Raw genomic sequence first — 22,829 nt, 5'->3', positions numbered from 1 at the left:
TTCATTTCTTACTACTTTTTAACTTTCCTAAATTGCACACATAAATATACAGTCATAATAACTAAAATTATGATTCCATTAATTCCATGTGAAGCTTTACTCTTTGATCAATATAATATCTTCGTAAATGTCAAGCTGTTAAACCAATAAGGCAGCATTTATGAACCAACACAAATAGAAAACACAAATTTAAAGACACTGTCGTTTCAACGTGTAACGCAAAGTTCTTCTCTTCAGGTAATTGCATTTCGAATAAGATTACAGTCACATCACTATATTTCTATACGTGGACGTAATGTAATATACAGGGTGAGTCACCTAACATTACCGCTGGATATATTTCGTAAACCACATCAAATACTGACGAATCAATTCCACAGACCGAACGTGAGGAGAGGGGCTAGTGTAATTGGTTAATACAAACCATAAAAAAATGCACGGAAGTATGTTTTTTAACACAAACCTACGTTTTTTTAAACGGAACCCCGTTAGTTTTGTTAGCACATCTGAACATATAAACAAATACGTAATCAGTGCCGTTTGTTGCATTGTAAAATGTTAATTACATCCGGAGATATTGTAACCTAAAGTTGACGCTTGAGAACCACTCCTCCGCTGTTCGATCGTGTGTATCGGAGAGCACCGAATAACGTAGGGATCCAAAGGGAACGGTGATGGACCTTAGGTACAGAAGAGACTGGAACAGCACATTACGTCCACATGCTAACACCTTTTTATTGGTCTTTTTCACTGACGCACATGTACATTACCATGAGGGGTGAGGTACACGTACACACGTGGTTTCCGTTTTCAGTTACGGAGTGGAATAGAGTGTGTCCCGACAAGTCAGGCCAATAGATGTTCAATGTGGTGGCCATCATTTCCCGCACACAATTGCAATCTCTGGCGTATTGAATGTCGTACACGCCGCAGTACATGTGGTGTAATGTCGCCGCAGGCTGCCACAATACGTTGTTTCATATCCTCTGGGGTTGTAGGCACATCACGGTACACATTCTCCTTTAACGTACCCCACAGAAAGACGTCCAGAGGTGTAAGGTCAGGAGAACGGGCGTTTATGCGTCCTCCACGTACTATGAAACGCCCGTCGAACATCCTGTCAAGCGTCAGCCTAGTGTTAATTGCGGAATGTGCAGGTGCAACATCATGCTGGTATCACATACGTCGACCCGTTTCCAGTGGGACATTTTGAGCAACGTTGGCAGATCATTCTGTAGAAACGCGATGTATGTTGCAGCCGTTTGGGCCCCTGCAATGAAGTGAGCACCAATGAGGAGGTCGCCAATGATTCCGCACCATACATTTACAGTCCACGGTCGCTGTCGCTCTACCTGTCTGAGCCAGCGAGGATTGTCCACGGACCAGTAATGCATGTTCCGTAGATTCACTGCCCCGTGGTTTGTGAAACCAACTTCATCGGTAAACGGGTAGAACTGCAACGTATTCCCCGTTAATGCCCATTGACAGAATTGCACTCGATGATTAAAGTCATCACCATGTAATTGCTGATGTAGCGACACATGAAATGGGTGAAAGCGGTGACGATGCAGTATGCGCATGACACTACTTTGACTCAGTCCACCGGCTCTCGCAATGTCCCGTGTACTCATGTGTGGGTTCATGGCAACAGCAGCTAACACACCAACTGCACCCGCTTCTCCTGTGACGGGCCTGTTACGGACCCGTTTGCGTGCTACGACCATACCTGTTGCATACGGTTGGCGGTAGATGTTTTGCAATGTGCCGCACGTTGGATGCTCTCTGTCCGGGTACCGTTCTGCATACACCCTGCAGGCTTCAGCTGCATTTCGTCGACACTCGCCATAGATGAGTATCATCTCCGCCTTTTCAGAGTGCGAATACACCATGGTCACAGTCCCTACAACACTACACTATTACAGACGTCTGGTAACACGGTGTACTACAGTTGGTCTGCGTGCGGAGACGAATGCAGAATAACAATAGCAGCAAGCGCTACATGCGGACACTGCGACAGCTAGACCAAACCACAACAGTGCACTACAGCCACACTCGTACACACGGTCGTCATCGTAAACATGTCCCTGTAGATGCTGCTCGCCGACCGTGGCCCGTGTTTGTTACAACACGCAACTGAACGTCGGAGGTTTCAAGCGTCAACTTTAGGTTACAATATCTCCGGATGTCATGAACATTTTATAAAGCAACAAACGGCACTGATTACGTATTTGTTTATATGTTCAGATGTGCTAACAAAACTAACGGGGTTCCATTTTTAAAAACGTAGGTTTGTGTTAAAAAACATACTTCCGTGCATTTTTTTATGGTTTGTATTAACCAATTACACTAGCCCCTCTCCTCACGTTCGGTCTGTGGAATCGATTCGTCAGTATTTGATGTGGTTTACGAAATATATCCAGCGGTAACGTTAGGTGACTCACCCTGTATTTTATTTTGTACGGAACCACAAAATCACTCGAGAATAGCCTAGAAGGCTGAAACTAATTGAGGAACAATAAAATGATTACGGCAAAAGTGGAAAATGCCACATTCGTTTGCAAAGCATTGTTCTCAGTCTATCGGGTTCAGTCAACAATCATCCTCAGAGCTCAATGTCAGCGACTGATGGTCTAATGACAAAGTGTTGTGAAATAAAGTATGTCCAACAGGAAAGTAATTTGCAGTCTCCTCTACAAGAAATCTTGAGACGTGAGGGTCCAGATGGCATCTAAATGTACAGCACTACACAACTTGAGGTAATACTTACAACTACCGGCGGAGAGGCTTAGCGAGTGAGGAAACAGGTACTCACCTGAAAGAAAGAGATTAAAGTCAGTATCACACATACAATTCAATATGACATTTCACAGTTTCAGAGAATGAACACGTGTAATGCAGTTATGCGGGGAGAGGTTAAAACCTATTTGTATCTGGCACGAGTCAGACAGCACAGAGGAACGCACTGAACTTCACTGTCGAGGTAACGTCGCTGGGTGGTTGCGTGTTTATACGGCATGGGCTACGTTCGCACAGTACATGTCTTTAATCAGCGTATGGCACTAGTTTCGAGTCTCGCCCTGCTATTTTTTCCGTTCAGTTTTAACGCCTGCATCATTTAAATATAGTGTTCATCAAATATATACTAACTAACATATATATCTTCATCGTATTTTATGAAAAATGCACATCTTCTTGTTTTACAGTTACATATTGTACGCAAAATTCCAATTTTCATTGTAAACATAAATTCTTAGTTATAAACATTTAGTAAGAGATTGTGAAAGGTTGTTTAAATTAAGGAAATATTACACAATTAAATTATTGGGGAAAAAATGAAAAATCGAATATCTATGTTCTTTATTTGTGTATGTTTTATACCAGAGGTGTGATTTCACACGAGCCAGAGTGATAAAAGTCGTAGAAACATGGAAAACAATAATTTTCACGGCATCGAGCACGCCGTACGAATGATGTATTTTTACAGCTGCCAACGTATCACTGCATCTGAGCCCAGTACAGTTGATCTGGAGCGAAAGTAAGGGATTCCTTGTGACAAATAACAAGTCATTAAGCTGCCGAGGTACTGGAACTAATATACGAACCTTTCTCACACGTCACTGACAAACGCTGACGAAATGGAGAACAGCACATTATTAAAGAAGGGGCGATACCTTTCTTTCTTTCCTTTTTTTTGGGTTGCTTCGGGGATTCTCTTGTTTATAGCCTCGTTATTATGAATGCAGCAGTGTCAGTTCCGGTACTGAAATGTATTCCTCGAAGTCGCATATGGTAGAAGTTCAGCGATTACCAGACGACTGACTGTAATTTCTTGTGGCTTCAATGTTTTAACTATATGGCGAAATCCCTGCAATATGCCTTTACGTCAGGCAAAGCACACGGAGAAAAATTGCCCTTTGTTTAAATTAGAAATTTTCTTGGCTTTTGTTCTTAATGACAATGCTGTGTTAGTTGAGATCGAAAGCACGTTATTCAGCGTGTTTGAAAAAGAACTCCCTAGTTATAATGTGTCCTAGAATCTATACAAAGTGACATACGCTATTCTAGTTTGTGGTGTTTGATTCATCAACTCTCCAAGTTTAGCTCCCCTGCAGTTGGCAGCTCTGCTTGACCTTGAGGTGGCACCACTGCTGTTTTTTTCCTCTGTTCCCTCAGATCAGTCCAGGCATGCGTGCTGTTCAGTGCAGAGCAACTCAGCAACATTGCGTACTCCGCAACAGAAAGCGCAGTATGTTATTTGGCTTGTGAAAACTTAGTCAGTTATAACAGTGCAACGTAATTTTAGAAGTCAGTATGGTGGTGAACCACCTACAGCCAAAACTATCCGTCATTGGCTAAAGTCTTTCACAGAAACCGGTAGTGTTTTAAAAGCAAAATCACCAGGCAGACTGAGAACTTCAGAAGATGTTGTTGAACAGACCTGTTTAAGTTGCGCGCCTACAAATTGCAACTGTTACTTGAAATAAAACCTACTGATAAAATCGAAAGATATGAGTTTGCTGTTGAGTTTGTACACAGGATTGATGATGATGTTAATTTTTTGAAAAAAGATTCTCTTTTATGATAAGGCTACATTTCATGGAAGTGGAACAGTTAATAGTCATAACTGCAGAATTTGGGAAAGGGGGGGGGGACTTATTCAGCATCATGTGACTCTCCCAAAGTTAATGCCTGGTGCAGTTTGATGGAAGATCGTGTGATTGGTCCTTTCGTTTTTGTAGAAAAAACAATAAACCGGGACATTTACTGTGACATGTTGACAGAGAACATCTTTCCTCAAATGGAAGATACTGAGGCGGGAAAGGGTCTTGTGTTTTCCCAGCAAGATGGCGCCCCACCTCATTATAGTAACCATTTGCGTGTGGCACTTGACACTCGCTTTCCAGGAAGGTGGACAGGCCGGGCTGGCCCAAAACCTTCGCCACAACGAAGCCCAGACTTACCCTCACTGGATGTTTTCTTTTGGGACCACATAAAAAATATTGTGTACAGTGAAAAGATCAGAGACATCAGTCATTTACGGAAAAGAATAGCCGCAGCAGTTGGGACAGTTACGCCTGAAATGTTGGTGAATACGTGGCGACAAGTAGAATATCCTCTCGGCATGTGCAGAGTAACAAATGAATCCCACGTTGACGTCTACTAACATTAAACAAAACTTGAAGGAATTCTCTTTCATGATATGTACTCATAGATGTAATTTTTCATTAATTTTCCCATTAAATATATACTTAAAGCTAGGGAGTTCTTTTTTAAATACTCTGTATTTTCCGTATGGTCACTTTAAGAAGTGTATTGCCGGAGTATTGCTACACTACTGGCCATTAAAATTGCTACACCACGAAGAAATGCAGATGATAAACGTGTATTCATTGGACAAATATATTATACTACAACTGACATGTGATTACAGTTTCACGCAGTTTGGGTGCATAGATCCTGAGAAATCAGTAGCCAGAACAACCACCTCTGGCCGTAATAACGATCTTGATACGTCTGGGCAAGGAGTCAAACAGATCTTGGATTGCGTGTACAGGTAAGCCCATGCAGCTTCAACACGATACCAGAGTTCATCAAGAGTAGTGACTGGCGTATTGTGACGAGCCAGCTGCTCGGCCACCATTCATTGACCAGACGTTTTCAGTTGGTGGGAGATCTGGAGAATGTTCTGGCCAGGGCAGCAGTCGAACATTTTCTTTATCCAGAAAGGCCCGTACAGGACCTGCAACATGCGGTCGTGCGTTATCCTGCTGAAATATGGGGTTTCGCAGGGATCGAATGAAGGGTACAGCCACGGTTCGTAACACATCTGAAATGTAACGTCCATTGTTCAAAGTGCCGTCAATGCGAACAAGAGGTGACCGAGACGTGTAACCAATGGCACCCCATACCATCACGCCGGGTGATACGCCAGCATGGCGATGACGAATACACGCTTCCAATGTGCGTTCACCGCGATGTCGTCAGACACGGATGTGACCATCATGATGCTGTAAACAGAACCTGGATTCATCCGAAAAAATGACGTTTTCCCATTCGTGCACCCAGGTTTGTCGTTGAGTATACCATCGCAGGCGCTCCTGTCTGTGATGCAGCGTCAAGGGTAACCGCAGCCATCGTCTCCAAGCTGATAGTCCATGCTGCTGCAAACGTCGTCGAACTGTTCGCGCAGATGGTTGTTGTCCTGCAAACGTCCCCAACGGTTGACTCAGGGATCGAGACGTGGCTGCACGATCCGTTACAGCCATGCGGATAAGATACCTGTGATGTCGACTGCTAGTGATTCGAGGCCGTTGAGATCCAGCACGGCGTTCCGTATTACCCTCCTGAACCCACCGATTCCATATTCCGCTAACAGTCATTGGATATCGACCAACGCGAGCAGCAATGTTGCGATACGATAAACCGCAATCGCGATAGGCTACAATCCGACCTTTATCAAAGTCGGAAACATGATGGTAAGCATAGCTCCTCCTTAGACGAGGCATCACAACAACGTTTCACCAGGCAACGCCGGTCAACTGCTGTTTGTGTATGAGAAATCGGTTGGCAACTTTCCCCATGTCAGCACGTAGTATGTGTCGCCACCGGCGCCAACCTTGTGTGAATGCTGTGAAAAGCTAATCACTTGCATATCACAGCAACTTCTTACTGTCGGTTAAATTTCGCGTCTGTAGCACGTCATCTTCGTGTTGTAGCAATTTTAATGGCCAGTAGTGTATATATTACTTCATTCTGTTGCTAAATTAAATGGCATTCGAAGCTGCATTGTTTCTACAGTCACCTCTTTTTACGTCGTAACTGCAACTGTTCACAACGCTGCAGGTTAGTTAGATCACTTGGCTCACCAGTGCTGTTCAAGTTAATTGCACCGGTCAAACTGTTGCCCTGTGTCATCGCTGAGTCGGTGTGCGCTTAACGCACAGCATAAAACGTATCCTTTTTATCGTATTTGACCGTACTCGGGACAGCTTATGTCCCTGTCCACGTAAACGAATTCCATTGAGGTTCCAGTTAACGCGGAAGAGTACATAGTGTAGTATTTACGTCAGGTTTATGAATTTGATGAACGCAATAGGCTACAATAGGAGCAGCATGGCCACGGACGCTCTACTACGTATTCAGACACTTTAAAGACGACCTCCCTTTACTGTAACTTTCTTTTCTCGAGGTGACAGGTAAAAGTTTATAACTACCCCTCGTAGACGTGTATGTAGATGTTGAGAGGTCGGGTCCGGACGAAGCAGTGTGCGTATGTGTGTGTTTGTGTGTGTGTGTGTGTGTGGGTGGGTGGGTGGGTGTGTGTACCTGTTGGTGCCCACAGGGAAACGGCGGAGGCGTGGCCGCGAGCGGGCCCTAACTGGGCCGGACAGTGGCAGGCGCCAGCTGGAGCAGCCGCGGCACAGGAGGTGGGAGACGGGATCCGCGAGCGCAGACGGCTGCCGGTAACGAGGTAATGATCCGGCAATTGCGCCAGTGTCGGCCGGGCATCCTGCCGCACCCAGCCAGCGCGCCGACCGACGCGCATGCGCGGAATTGCCTGCTCGAGATGCACCTCCAGCCTTTGCCGCCACTGTTGGATGCAATCGGGGCATGCCATTAATGAACCTGCTCGTACGTAGCAGCTAGCAACAAGATTTGCTGATGCGTCCGACATGGTCACTACCGACCTATAATTCCTACCTGTAACTCCTTCGTTACAACTGTCCGTCACCGTGCTATGATGTGTCAGCATACAGTTACCTCAAGTGTTTGAGGAATCTCATGAGAACACTCTTCGTTCGTGCGAAACTCAGCTCTTCTTATGTCATACACTAATAAGCCAAAACATTATAACCACCGCCCATTGCAACGTTGGATGCCGCCTGCTTGCGTTGCGAGCACGTGACGCGGAACAAAAATACACTACTGGCCATTAAAATTGCTACAACACGAAGATGGCATGCTACAGACGCGAAATTTAACAGACAGGAAGAAGATGCTGTGATATGCAAATGATTAGCTTTTCAGAGCATTCACACAAGGCTGGCGCCGGTGGCGACACCTACAACGTGCTGTCATGAGGAAAGTTTCCAACCGATTTCTCATACACAAACAGCAGTTGACCGGCGTTGTCTGGTGAAGCGTTGTTGTGATGCCTCGTGTAAGGAGGAGAAATGCGTACCATCACGTTTCCGACTTTGATAAAGGTCGGATTGTAGCCTATCGCGATTGCGGTTTATCGTATCGCGACATTGCTGCTCGCGTTGGTCGAGATCCAATGACTGTTAGCAGAATATGAAATCGGTGAGTTGAGGAGGGTAATTCGGAACGCCGTGCTGGATCCCAACAGCCTCGTATCACTAGCAGTCGAGATGACAGGCATCTTATCCGCATGGCTATAACGGATCGTGCAGCCACGTCTCGACCCCTGAGTCAACAGATGGGGACGTCTGCAAGACAACAACCATCTGCGCGAACGGTTCGACGACGTTTGCAGCAGCATGGACTATCAGCTCGGAGACCATGGCTGCGGATACACTTCACGCTGCATCACAGACAGGAGCGCCTGCGATGGTGTACTCAACGACAAACCTGGGTGCACGGATGGCAAAACGTCATTTTTCGGATGAATCCAGATTCTGTTTACAGAATCATGATGGTCGCATCCGTGTTTGGCGACATCGCGGTGAACGCACATTGAAAACGTGTATTCGTCATCTCCATACTGGCGTGTCACCCGGCGTGATGGTATGGGTTGGCATTGGTTACACGTCTCTGTCACCTCTTGTTCGCATTGACGGCACTTTGAACAGTGGATGTTACATTTCAGATGTGTTACGACCCGCGGCTCTACCCTTCATTCGATCCCTGCCAAACCCTACATTTCAGCAGGATAATGCACGCCCACATGTTGCAGGTCCTGTACGGGCCTTTCTGGATACAGAAAATGTTCGACTGCTGCCCTGGCCAGCACATTCTCCAGATCTCTCACCAATTGAAAACGCCTGGTCAATGAATGGTGGCCGAGCAACTGGCTCGTCACAATACGCGAGTCACTACTCTTGATGAACTGTGGTATCGTGTTGAAGCTGCACGGGCAGCTGTACCTGTACACGCCATCCATGCTCTGTTTGACTCATTGCCCAGGCGTATCATGGCTGTTATTACGGCGAACGTTGGTTGTTCTGGGTACTGATTTCTCTGTATCTATGCAGCCAAATTGCGTGAAAATGTAATCACATGTCAGTTCTAGTATAATATATTTGTCCAATGAATACCCGCTTATCATCTGCATTTCTTCTTGGTGTAGCAATTTTAATGGCCAGTAGTGTATGTAAGCGGGGCAGGCAATGACAAAACTCTGTAAGCGGAGCAGGCACAGACGGGAGATCACCCTAGCAGTTCGTAGTTGGGCTGCTAGATTTGTTGCCAGATGGTTCGGACGACGCGCAAGTATTACGGAGATGCTTCGGGAACTTAAATGGGAATCCCTGTAGGGCAGGCGACGTTCGTTTTTAGAAACTCTACTGAGGAAATTTAGAGAACCGGTTTTTCAAGCTGACTGCAGAACGATTCTACTGCCGCCAACATACATTTCGCGTAAGGACCACGAAGATGAAATTAGGGCTCATAGTCATTTTACCCTCGCATTATTTCCGAGTGGAACAGGAAAGCAAGAGTCTAGAAATGGTGTAGGGTGCCCTCCGACACCCACCGTACTGTGATTTGCAAAAAAATGGTTCATCAGTCCCCTAGAACTTAGAACTACTTAAACCTAACTAACCTAAGGACATCACACACATCCATGCCCGAGGCAGGATTCGAACCTGCGAACATATCAGTCCCGCGGTTCCGACCTGGGCGCCTAGAACCGCTAGACCACCGCGGCCGGCTGTGATTTGCAGGCTGAGTATGTAGAGCAGATGTCGATGTAATGTCGATAGACGTTGATAACAATGACGCTGCGAGAAAGTCGGTGAAGTGTTACTTTGCATTGAAATTATTAAAGAAGAACCGAAGTCGGAATACACAATGCTGGTCTACAAAAGACGCGTGTTCAAATACGAAGCCGCGTTTATAAAAGCAAGACCAGAACTTTGTTTTTGTGTACATGACGAATTGGTTCAAATGGCTCTGAGCACTATGGAACTTAACTTCTGAGGTCATCAGTCCCCTAGAACTTAGAACTACTTAAACCTAGCTAACCTAAGGACATCACACACATCCATGACGAATTCACAAGTACATAAATTCTAACACGTACGCTACATTCCATCACAGCTGCAACAGTGAAAATGGACCTAGAATCCGAGAACCCAGTACGAAAGCGAAAATCTGTTTCCGAAGCAGTATCTGAGTAATCTGTACAAAATGGTCCAGAAAAATTCTTTCAGTTAACGGACAGTACGACTCCCCTTTACACTCTCTCATAATTTCTCGAGTCTTTCAGAATTTTGTTAAACTTTTCCAGTAAATTCGATGAACGCCCAGCCAGACACTTGAGTGTCAATTGCAGAGGAGTCACGCAGATGTAGATGAAAATTGTAGTCCGTGTGACGGTCGCAGTTGGGCATCAACGCATCGGAAAAGGCTGCAGGCGATCTGTAAATTGTAGTAACCTGGCCTCTTCACTCCAAGTGGTTTGTCGTAGTGCAGTGACAGCGGCGCGTCGGATGTCGATCAGATACTGCTGTGTAAAATGGACTGTTACCGTATGTGAATCAGGTATTCAGGCTTCAGGTGAAAAAGACGTAGGTAGCAAGGGATGCCATTTACTTTACTCGCGACGTTTGGTGAAAATAACAAAGCTTGCATCACGAACCCGTATGCTTGCAACGATCAAAGATCTACGATTCACTCTAAAACATAATCCACATACATTACAAGAATACTTTTAGTGCACAATGGGTAATGACTGTCATTACTACTATCTAATTAGTCTGCATTGTTCGCAGACTCGCACTAACACAGTAGATCACTTTCTGAGGCTTTGTTCGTGACTACCCGACGTCGCACGAAGTGATCCGGCTGTGAAAATGGTTTCTTAACCAACAAGAGTTATCGTAAGGTTATTTTACTAAGTAGGTTCTAATGAGTTCACTGAAAAGACACTATTCGTCGTTTGGTAATTTTTTTATTTCACATCTTGTTTAACTAATTAGTGGTATTGAAGCTATAGGTTTAGGCGCGCAAGCAGTATTCAATCGTGGCGTAGCATGCTCCGCTACTTCCACATCAGCTAACAGCGGGAGAATACTGAACTTCAATACTGTGTGGAGAACTTCAAGTGGCAACTTTTTTTGGTCACAAACACCAGTCCATACTTCTGTGACATGTCAACTGCCTGATATAACGCGTAAGATGCTGTGGATAACAATAAAGCAAAAGCCAGAAACGTTACGTAAGGTTGTAGCCGACAGCCGATGTTATTTTCTCTGTACATTCAGCAATATACAGTTAGGTTACAATTAACCTCATGAAAAACGAGTGATCGTAGTACAACGAAACTTTGTAGAATTATTTGTAGGGATATGCGGAAGAGAAATAACGAGTAAATCATTGAAAGAAATACAGGGCTATTACAAATGATTGAAGCGATTTCATAAATTCACCGTAGCTCCATTCATTGACATATGGTCACGGCACACTACAGATACGTAGAGAAACTCATAAAGTTTTGTTCGGCTGAAGCCGCACTTCAGGTTTCTGCCGTCAGAGCGCTCGAGAGCGCAGTGAGACAAAATGGCGACAGGAGCCGAGAAAGCGTATGTCGTGCTTGAAATGCACTCACATCAGTCAGTCATAACAGTGCAACGACACTTCAGGACGAAGTTCAACAAAGATCCACCAACTGCTAACTCCATTCGGCGATGGTATGCGCAGTTTAAAGCTTCTGGATACCTCTGTAAGGGGAAATCAACGGATCGGCCTGCAGTGAGCGAAGAAACGGTTGAACGCGTGCGGGCAAGTTTCACGCGTAGCCCGCGGAAAATTGGCTCATGCCAGAACTGGAGACCGACAGCGCCGACTTCGTCTTTCAACAGGATTGTGCTCTGCCGCACTTCCATCATGATGTTCAGCATTTCTTAAACAAGAGATTGGAAAACCGATGAATCGGTCGTGGTGAAGATCATGATCAGCAATTCATGTCATGGCCTCCACGCTCTCCCGACTTAACCCCATGCGATTTCTTTCTGTGGGGTTATGTGAAAGATTCAGTGTTTAAACCTCCTCTACCAAGAAACGTGCCAGAACTGCGAGCTCGAATCAACGATGCTTTCGAACTCATTGATGGGGACATGCTGCGCCGAGTGTGGGAGGAACTCGATTATCGGCTTGATGTCTGCCGAATAACTAAAGGGGCACATATCGAACATTTGTGAATGCCTAAAAAAACTTTTTGAGTTTTTGTATGTGTGTGCAAAGCATTGTGAAAATATCTCAAATAATAAAGTTATTGTAGAGCTGTGAAATCGCTTCAATCATTTGTAATAACCCTGTACATTTTAATTTCCAAATGAGATGTTAACAACTGGTAATTGCTTAACATGATTACGTGCCATGTTACAAACGTCACGTGGCAGAAGTTGGTGAGTATGTGAAGTTCGTGCGGATACTATTTCACAATTGTTCGCAGCATTTTTCGCACGGTGGATCATGGAATGTTCAGCTGTTGTGAGACAGCTCGTGCACTGCTTGAAGATCACACATTGCGTCCAGAATTCTCAGCCAGGGTAACAGTTACTTTTTCAACAATTTATGGTGCAAAAAAATGCAGCGCCCAGTCTGAACGTCATTCATACAATGTTGGGTACCCGTAGGGTAAATAGGTTTCAGTCTACACTGACTCAGGTACTGAAAGTTTCATTATGAATACCCCGTATATTGCGTTTGCAGACGTGAGAAAATCGTACCTACAGTCTTGTTTCATTGCGAAATAATGGTAACTGTAGCTATCAGTCTGCAGCTTAATAGTTTTTGGCTTCTAGACATAGAAATGAAACATGTAATTACGTAAAACTTTTATGTCTAACTTCTTCGTGCAACTACCGAATAAAACATTTACTGCTACTCCTCAGCGTTCTGCACATTTACAAACAAAAATGTATTAAATTATGTTTCGTAGTCTCAATCAGTTACAACACTTTTCACAACGCTAACTAGAAATACTTGAACTTGTTTATTATAAGGTGCGATAAAATGAAAACGAGAGAGATAAGAAAAAAACAACCACACAACTTACGTTTTCAAAAGTAATCGCCATGACTGTTAATAGGTCCATCGCACTGTCAGACAAGATGGTCAATGCCTTCATAATAAATATTTGCGGCTGCTTACGAAAACACGATTGTATTCAAGAATGCACCTTTTCGTCCGAAGCAAATTGATATCTACGAATATCTTTCTTTAGCGCTCCAAAAAGATGGAAATCGTATAGGGTGTATGGAGGATGAAGGGGACTGTTTAGAGGATGTCTAAGGGCTTCCCAGGAAACTTCTGCGGCGCAGTATAAACAATCTTGGCAGTATGTGAGCGGAGATTAGCCTGCAACAGAATGATGCCGTCCGTCATCATTTCTGGACGGCTGGACTTGATGGCGCCCTGTTTTCTTCTCGGCACTCTGAAACGGTGTCTTGGACGCGGAAACTTAGTACCTATTTCTCCGTCGTGCCGCGTGAAATCACGGTTACTGCATATTTTGCTGCGGATCTGTCGTTCCCTGTTGTTGACTTGATCTCGTAGCTTCTTGATGTTCAGTTGGTGGTGTTTACCGTCATTCCTGGTGAAAATAGGTGCCTTTCTTATCCACTGGAGGCATTTACTTTATACAAATTGGATGTCATTTAACTGGCAGGCTAATCTCGGCTCAAGAACAATGGTAGCAGCGTTAATCAAATAATTTTCACGGATATATATTACTAAATTTCAATAATCGCCTTCAAGAATGAGTGAAACGACAATAAAGAATACGATATGTACGAAAGCTGCGGCGGTTTGCAGCAACTAAGCTGTTACACCCAACAGCCAACACACCGCAGCTGGACAAAAAGCGTCACGTTTCGAGCCGGCTCATCAGACGGAGGCATCGAGCATAAAGAACAAATTGTGTGACCTGAACGCTGGAACATGTGGTGAGAGTTTCCACCTCCCTGTGAGGTCTATGACCCCTGATACAAGATGACAGTGTTTTTATAGAACACGCTTTTTGTTCCGGCATATGTCGCTAGGACCATCTACAGAGAACGTCAGAAAGAGGATGTAGATCAATTACTGCTCGCTGTAAGATAAAGATACAGTGCCTAGGTTAATATTTTCTAAACACACTGAAGAAGTGTTGCAAAACTGCCAAGGTCTGGATCAGCCACCGCTTGTGTATATTTGGTATCTCCGTATGGAGGCTTCTGTGTTTAACATTTAGTGTCTACAGCGCACGAATTCAGAGTTAGGAAACGGCCAGTATGGTAATAGCATTATGCTGCCAGTCACCCGAGACATGCTGGTGTGACTGATATGTATACTGAGTATCACATAGTCCGTGCACCAACAAGTGACCACGCTAAAATGCAGTTACCGTTGTTGAAAAAAACAGGCTTTTGATGATCTCGAGGAAATAGTAATTTATTCCCGCAAGAGCACATCCTCAAATGACGTCCTAAATGATCAAACATAGTTGTCTAACAAAAGTTTTATGAAAAATTTACAAAACTTACTTACGCAACCCACACATCACGTAAAGTTCTGTAAAAATCATAAAAATAATGATGCTATTCTTCCCAATGTGAGAATTTAGTAACTTTGTACAGTGTATCATTTCCTTCTTGCTTAACCATTCTAAAGTTTTAGTCTAATGTTTCAGTCTGTTTACTGCGTATAAAATATGTGATGTTATCACTTCCGTAATTTAGTTATCTTTCTATCGGTGCTAAGCTGTCAGTATTCCACGAGGAAAAAAACCATTCGTTTTAACTTATACTCTACTGACTTTACGTAATTAAAAAAAGAGCTACCCTTAAAATAACCTAATGTGACCCATTACAGTGCATACGCTGAATATTTAGCACAAGAATGTATCAAGTTTGTGATCAGCAATATTAAATCTGTAAACATGAGTGACTTGAAATGTGCAAGAAAATTGTAACTTCGGATACAATTTCCGATATAAACAAGCGCATTAGTAGGCAGCGTGGCGAATGCTACAGTGTATCAGTGAATCGTGAACCTAAAAGTGTTCGCGCTATGCACATAAAAGCGGAAAAAGGAGATACAAATTGCCGAACAATAGGACACCGTAGTATTAATTAAACGTAAATATACGAGTACCATTCGAAAAGAATTGTTGTTTCGCACATACTAGCGCAACGTTCAAAATGCAGTCGAAAAAGACGCTGAAGACATAAATGTATTGTGCTAACTGAAGATGGGTGAATGTCAGCATAAATAAAGCCCTACAAAGAAAGTAGCTGGTTTCTGTATTTCTTGAACAAAAACTTCAAATCTCTCTGAGTTACGTAAATGAGTTTCATGTCCTTAAGTTTGTTAGTCTACTCTGGAATACGGTATAACTCGGTCATTATGAACCGGACAACATGTATAATACAAATCGTATGCTACCGTGGACGATGCTGGCTTCTGACATCGTGTACATCTGTACAGCGGCGAGAAAGTCTGAAATGTGAATAATGAAATAATTCATCGAACGATGATGACTGATTATTCAAAACGCGTATTCTATCGAATAAACATGCACTTTGTCATTCATGTAACAGATAAGTGCTAACAGAGATTATGGTGTGCTGTGTTCCGCGTCAGGTAGCGCGCATGCGTGCTGCTGACTCGGCCGCCTACGCAGACAGCTAGACGTCTGTCAACTGTCTCCACTTGAGCCTCGTTGACCTAATTACGCATCACCGTGTTAGTCGTTAGCGGCTGTCTGAATTCGAGACGCAATGGGACAGCGCGCTACGTCCCATCACCGGCAATTAACAACAATAGGCCCGAAGTGAGAGCAAGTAGAAGTGGTTATCTGAGGAGTTTATAACCCATAGGCTTTCCATGGAGAGAGACAGCACGTGGCGAAGCCACCCAGACCTGGCTTGCTAGTACCAGAATACAAAGAGAGAAAGAGTGAAGTAAAATTAATTCAGAAAACTCAGTTACAGAGTCAACATTCTGACGAGATTACCAGCTCATTGGCAGGAAACACTGATTTATTAATTGCGTAATTAAACACCTCACTGATTAACTCAGTCAATTTGAGTATCAAAACTAATACTCACCGGCCAACAAATATCACCATGGCGGACCATCGGTTGTATGGCGCTAACAATTTTCCCGTTTACCATTCAATTTATTTATTTACTCGTATTTATTTACACAGTTTACGCTCACATTGGAGGACTAAAATCAAACATAATACAACAGAGCCTACAATAGATAGAAAAATCCTTTATCGTTTAGCTACAATATAGCAAGTCAGCAAATGGAAGCAGTTAATTCCATAAATTATCTGGGAGTAGGCATTAGGACTGATTTAAAATGGAATGATCATATAAAGCTGGCCGGTGTGGCCGAGCGGTTCTAGGCGCTTCAGTCTGGAACCGCGCGACCGCTACGGTCGCAGGTTCGAATCCTGCCTCGGGCGTGGATGTGTGTGATGTCCTTAGGTTAGTTAGGTTTAAGTAGTTCTAAATTCTAGGGGACTGATGACCTCAGATGTAAAGTCCCATAGTGCTCAGAGCCATTTTTTTTTTTTGACCATATAAAATTAATCGTCGGTAAAGCAGATGCCAGACTGAGATTCACTGGAAGAATCCTAAGGAAATGCAATCCGAAAACAAAGGAAGTAGGTTACCGTACACTTGTTCGCCCACTGCTTGAATACTGCTCACGGGTGTGGGATCCGTACCATATAGGGTTGATAGAAGAGACAGAGAAGATCCAACGGAGAGCAGCGCGCTTCGTTACAGGATCATTCAGTAATCGCGAAAGCGTTACGGAGATGATAGATAAACTCCAGTGGAAGACTCTGCAGGAGAGACGCTCACTAGCTCGGTACGGACTTTTGTTGAAGTTTCGAGAACATACCTTCACCGAGGATTCAAGCAGTATATTGCTCCCTCCAACGTATATCTCGCGAAGAGACTATGAGGATAAAATCAGAGAGATTAGAGTCCACACAGAGGCATACCGAGAATCTTTCTTTCCACGAACAATACGAGACTGGAATAGAAGGGAGAACCGATAGAGGTACTCAAAGTACCCTCCGCCACACACCGTCAGGTGGCTTGCGGAGGATTGATGTAGATGAAGATGTAGATGTAGATAAAGTTTAGGTCTAAACAGTCGGCAATTTCTATGTTTCCCAAAACGTCTGTGATCTGGCTGCTCCTTCATCTGCAGATATGACATACTTCTTCCGTTCTGATGGTTTGAATGTCAGCCGTGTGTATTTGTTCTTCAGAAGCAGTTTCTCTTCTCTGTGTTGAATTCAATTAATATTAAAATCCCCAAAGCATGCGAGTTTTCTTGAAGATTGTTATGTCCGCACTATAACACAACAAATATTCCGTGATAACCAAATTTATTTGACCTTCTGTCACTCAAAAACAAAACTTAAGTTCGACTACACAACACTTCGCTGGCTGTAGCGCCAAGGAGAAATCAGAGTCACTAGTAGAGAATACAAGTCCAAACTACTGCCAACCAGTCGATACCGACGCGTCGCAAGTTTCCAGCCAGGGAGGCCACAGTACGGTTCGGTCGTCGTGAATCCAGCAGCCGAGTAGTAACACAGTCATCGGTGAAGATTGAACTGGTTAAACGGGCTCAGGGAGCTCGCTTAAATCCGCAGGTTCGGCCAATCAGAGTGTCGGTAGACGGCGCCCTTATACGATTGCTCACTCTGGTGGGAAGGGCAGCGCCGTCAGGGTAATCCGTATCGATAGTGGCAATTCTGACGTTACGGCTAATAATGGATGCAAGGCTAAAGAAAAATAAAGACACTTTAATAGGATTTGTCGACCTGGAAAAAGCGTTCGACAGTATAAAATGGTGCAAGCTGTTCGAGATTCTGAAAAAAAGTAGGGGTAAGCTATAGGGAGAGACGGGTCATATACAATATGTACAACAACCAAGACGGAATAATAAGAGTGGACGATCAATAACGAAGTGCTCGTATTAAGAAGGGTGTAAGACAAGGCTGTAGCCTTTCGCCCCTACTCTTCAATCTGTACATCGAGGAAGCAATGATGGAAATAAAAGAAAGGTTCAGGGGGGCAATTAAAATACAAGGTGAAAGGATATCAATGATACGATTCGCTGATGACATTGCTATCCTGAGTGAAAGTGAAGAAGAATTAAATGATCTGCTGAACGGAATGAACAGTCTAATGATTACACAGTATGGTTTGAGAGTAAATCGGAGAAAGACGAAGGTAATGAGAAGTAGTAGAAATGAGAACAGCGAGAAACTTAACATCAGAATTGATGGTCACGAAGTCAATGAAGTTAAGGAATTCTGCTACCTAGGCAGTAAAATAACCAATGACGGACGGAGCAAGGAGGACATCAAAAGCAGACTCGCTATGGTAAAAAAGGCATTTCTGGCCAAGAGAAGTCTACTAGTATCAAATACCGGCCTTAATTTGAGGAAGAAATTTCTGAGGTTGTACGTCTGGAGTACAGCATTGTATGGTAGTGAAACATGGACTGTGGGAAAACCGGAACGGTCAAGAATCGAAGCATTTGAGATGTGGTGCTATAGACGAATGTTGAAAATTAGGTGGACTGATAAGGTAAGGAATGAGGAGGTTCTACGCAGAATCGGAGAGGAAAGGAATATGTGGAAAACACTGATAAGGAGAAGGGATAGGATGATAGGACATCTGCTAAGACATGAGGGAATGACTTCCATGGTACTAGAGGGAGCTGTAGAGGGCAAAAACTGTAGAGGAAGACAGAGATTGTAATACGTCAAGCAAATAATTGAGGACGTAGGTTGCAAGTGCTACTCTGAGATGAAGAGGTTAGCACAGGAAAGGAATTCGTGGCGGGCCGCATCAAACCAGTCAGTAGACTGATGACAGAAAAAAAAAAATAAAAAGTGGTGTGTACGCTGCCGCTAACCCCGCGACGACGCGTTCACTTGCGCCAGTTGTTGACATCGTGTGCAGCGCCAGTGGTACTCGCTGTGTGCCGCGCGTGTTGTAGCACGCCGCGCCGAGTTGACGGCTGCTGTGCGGCGGCCGATACGACAAAGATGAAGCCGTTACAAAGATGAAGCCGTTACAAAGATGAAGCCGTTACTTTCGAACTCGACAAGAGAGAATACCGACGCATCGGGAGACCTACTGTCCGCGCATTCGAAGAAAGGGGCACAAAAGGGCCGCCCTGTAACCTAAACTTCAAACAGCTGAGCCGCACCCCGAGTCTGAGGAGACAAGAACTGCCAGTGCCATCTACACCGGTTTTGGTGACATCGGGAAGCCCTTCATCTCCGACGGTGGTGTATTATGGGGTGGTGCCAATGTAACAGAAGTGCGAAGAAGTGCGGGGTCTCAATTGAATGTGATTGCTTGAAGATGTTGGACCCGTCGCTTCGAAAGTAGCTGCAAAGTGGAAGTTACTGCCTCTTAGAACACGGCTGTCCATCATCTTCAAAGCAGCGACGTATATGGACCAGACAACAGCCGAGAAACATGACAGGCGGTCACAGCTATCTTAGCTACTGTGGTCACACCCGACTGCTTCGCTCGCAAGCATCCTGAGTCCATCAGCAGTAATATAGTAAGCTTCAACGCAGCGCCCCTGTTTCTGCTAACGTATCTCGATTTACATGACTTGCATTCCTAATTTTCAAGGTTCAGCTCTCGCAGGTAACACTCATTCTCTCTCTTGGCACTGGTCTTCGTTTTCATTGTCTTTATTGAACGTTTGAACGTCTTGATGCGTTTGTCCACTACCTGCCCTACAGCAATAAGGCAGCTCACCAAATCGTCTGAAATTGTGAGTGGATAATCGTAATAACGTGACAGGGCTTTTTCAGTTTATGCTCCTTTTGGTTTACAATATACTTTCGTAATTACCTTCAGTGAAGGCGTTTTACTTACTTAGCTTTCAGCTGCCCCTTCTCACCCGCTCTCTCCCTTCTTTTTTTTTTTTTTAAGTAATGATATCTCTGATTAGACAACAAAAGTCTGTAAGTAGATGAGGAAACGGATACCTTCGCAGTCTTGGGACAAACCAGCAGGTGAGTGGCACTCTCGCTGTCTGGTAGCGAAAAGGTGATAGCTCATCCTTGTTTCTTTTAATCTCAGTCACCACATGAGAAAAGCCCCTGGAATGATAAATATAATAAATACATCTTTACCCCTTGAGTAAAATACTGTTTCTCGCTCTTCACTATCTGTACACAGTGTTTTGTTCAAGGTCGAACACTCACAATTTGTTTTTCTCCTTTGCTAAAGCAAATAAGCACCAAGAAGACCCACAGACAATGAAGAAGCGGCTGAATTTATTACATAAACTGTAAGGAGCAACAGACGAAGGTAATTTAGTAAGTTGGTTACCTTTCTAGTACAATCCAGGAAATTTTATTTCACTGTCACAGTGTTGGTATGTTTGACAGTTATATGGTTTTTTTGTTATTTTTAGCTTCAAATTGATGCAACATGGAGTTGTTTTTTGGCTAGCGATATGAAGTGGTCAGAGTTTGGTTCTGCTAAGTGTTTATATTCGAGGGCTTCCATAGATACGCAGAAAGCGTTATGGCATCGGCCGCCATTTATTTGTTAATATATGAGTTAAACGTGGTTGTAGTAGTACAGAACTTCATGCACGTCCGAAGGATTAGTAGGTGTCGTTACACAAGAAACCAACGAAAGATCTAAGACTCGAAGTGCTCGAGATTACCATCATTGAAGGTGCTTCAGCTAAACGACTACGCTATGTCCCGCGCTTAAAACTACACACGCGAGAGGTGCGTACGTCGTCGTCGCTTGTGCAAACGGAGAGAGGTGGCACACCAATTGCGACCCAGGAGTCACATTTGAAAGAGCGGACTTATCTTACCCCCCAGCCATTGCGAATTTGTTTTCCTGCGGGTCCTTAAATCGCAGCGATGATTCCATTGAAAGGTGGTGGATTACTTCCTTCCCCATACATTTTCTGTTCAATCTTATGCTCAGACTCTAATGACCTTGTCGTCGACTTGATGTTAAACACTAATTATCGTTCCTTCCACTGCACCCTTTACTGATATTTTCCTAAAACGGATACAGAAGAACGTATCATTGGAGAATCTAATAGTACTTCGATGCAAACCCCAAGATTTTTTTCCACATATGCCTTATCCTTGAAGAACCTGCAAATGTTATCACTCTCCAGTGACCAATCAATAAGAAAATAATAAAAAGAATTTTAGTGAAGAAGCACCAGCGCGGTGAGGGACTTTTTGTTTACTGGAAAGCTTTTGGCCTCCGCTGTTTGGTCGTGGAGATTACTTGATAAAAAATGAAACTGTAATTGGAACCTTCAATGATTTATTACTTAATCGTTTGTAGCCGGATTATTTCGAGAAAATAATAAAATTTACACATAAAATAGTGTTCTCTGCCGTTACACATAGGAGCCATCGCAATGGAGAACCTGCGTCAGTCGAAACTCTAATGAATTCCTCTTTTACCTCTTTTTTTTTTGTTGTCCTCTCAGTGCAGAACTCTCGCGTACCTTAGTATTTTAATTTGCCCCCAAGGGATTTTACTCAATTATTAACTTATCAGGCCAAATTTTCAAGAAACAAGTAAGTTATGGCTTTTGCACTTCAGTATTTTACAGAGTTTGAGAAAATTTATTTGTCTGATGGAGTAAAAAAGGGGAATCACACTGGACAAACAGCATAACATCGTAAGAAGTTATCTTGCTAAATGAAGTGCTTGCTCGTAATTATTCGTTAAATGTGACAAAAGAAAACTGAGCTCAAATCGAAGGATGTTTTTTCCTCGCTCCATTTGCGAGTGGAACAAGAGACGGAATGTCTAGCGGTCCAAGGTACCCTCCGCCATACACCGTAAGTGCGCCTTGCAGAGTAAGTACGTAGATGTAGAAACGGTACTCATCGACGTACGTTTAATATTCCACAGTTTCACCCACCGTATATAAGACAGCATTACTCCTGACGCCAACTGTTGGCTTATATAAGAAATAAAAACATTAACGATCCGTCAGTACGTAAATTGTGCAGGTGGCATAATGAGATGCACAAGTACAATTTTCGATTGACAATACAGAGAAATATGGTCCATCCTTGCGAAATGATTTAAATTTTTCCTTTCGTAAGTTACCTCTAGAATGTTGTACCAGACTACGGCGGATATATTCCAAGCCCTCGTCAGCTGAGACAAAGTGCTTTGTAGAGATGATACTTTCAAGCGACGACGGGTCGAAACTTTTTGGTACTCCCATGCATATCATCTCAAGCAACAGTAGTTACGGCATCCTTCGCTCTGGTTATCTTGTGATCTTTTACTGGTAAGAAAATGCTGTTACTTCTGGAGTACGTAACGCCTAACGCATTTTCCGTAGACTTTCTGTCACGCGAACTGTTGTTCAGAGCAGTCAAATCGACTTTGGGGGACATTAAGAAAGCATAATCGTCATCATTCGCTTACGCGTACGCCGTATCTAAATCGATAAAGCGTCCTCATACTGTTTCATCACTCGTTTCTATCATTTCAAAGTTAAACAGAATAGGCAATAGTTCGGTTCCGTGGTGTAGTGGTTATCACGTCTGCTTTACACGCAGAAGGTCCCCGGGCGGAACCATGGCTTTT

The sequence above is a fragment of the Schistocerca cancellata genome, chromosome 5 (genome assembly GCF_023864275.1).
Source record: "Schistocerca cancellata isolate TAMUIC-IGC-003103 chromosome 5, iqSchCanc2.1, whole genome shotgun sequence".
NCBI classification, from domain to species: domain Eukaryota; kingdom Metazoa; phylum Arthropoda; class Insecta; order Orthoptera; family Acrididae; genus Schistocerca; species Schistocerca cancellata.
This window is presented reverse-complemented; position numbering follows the sequence as displayed.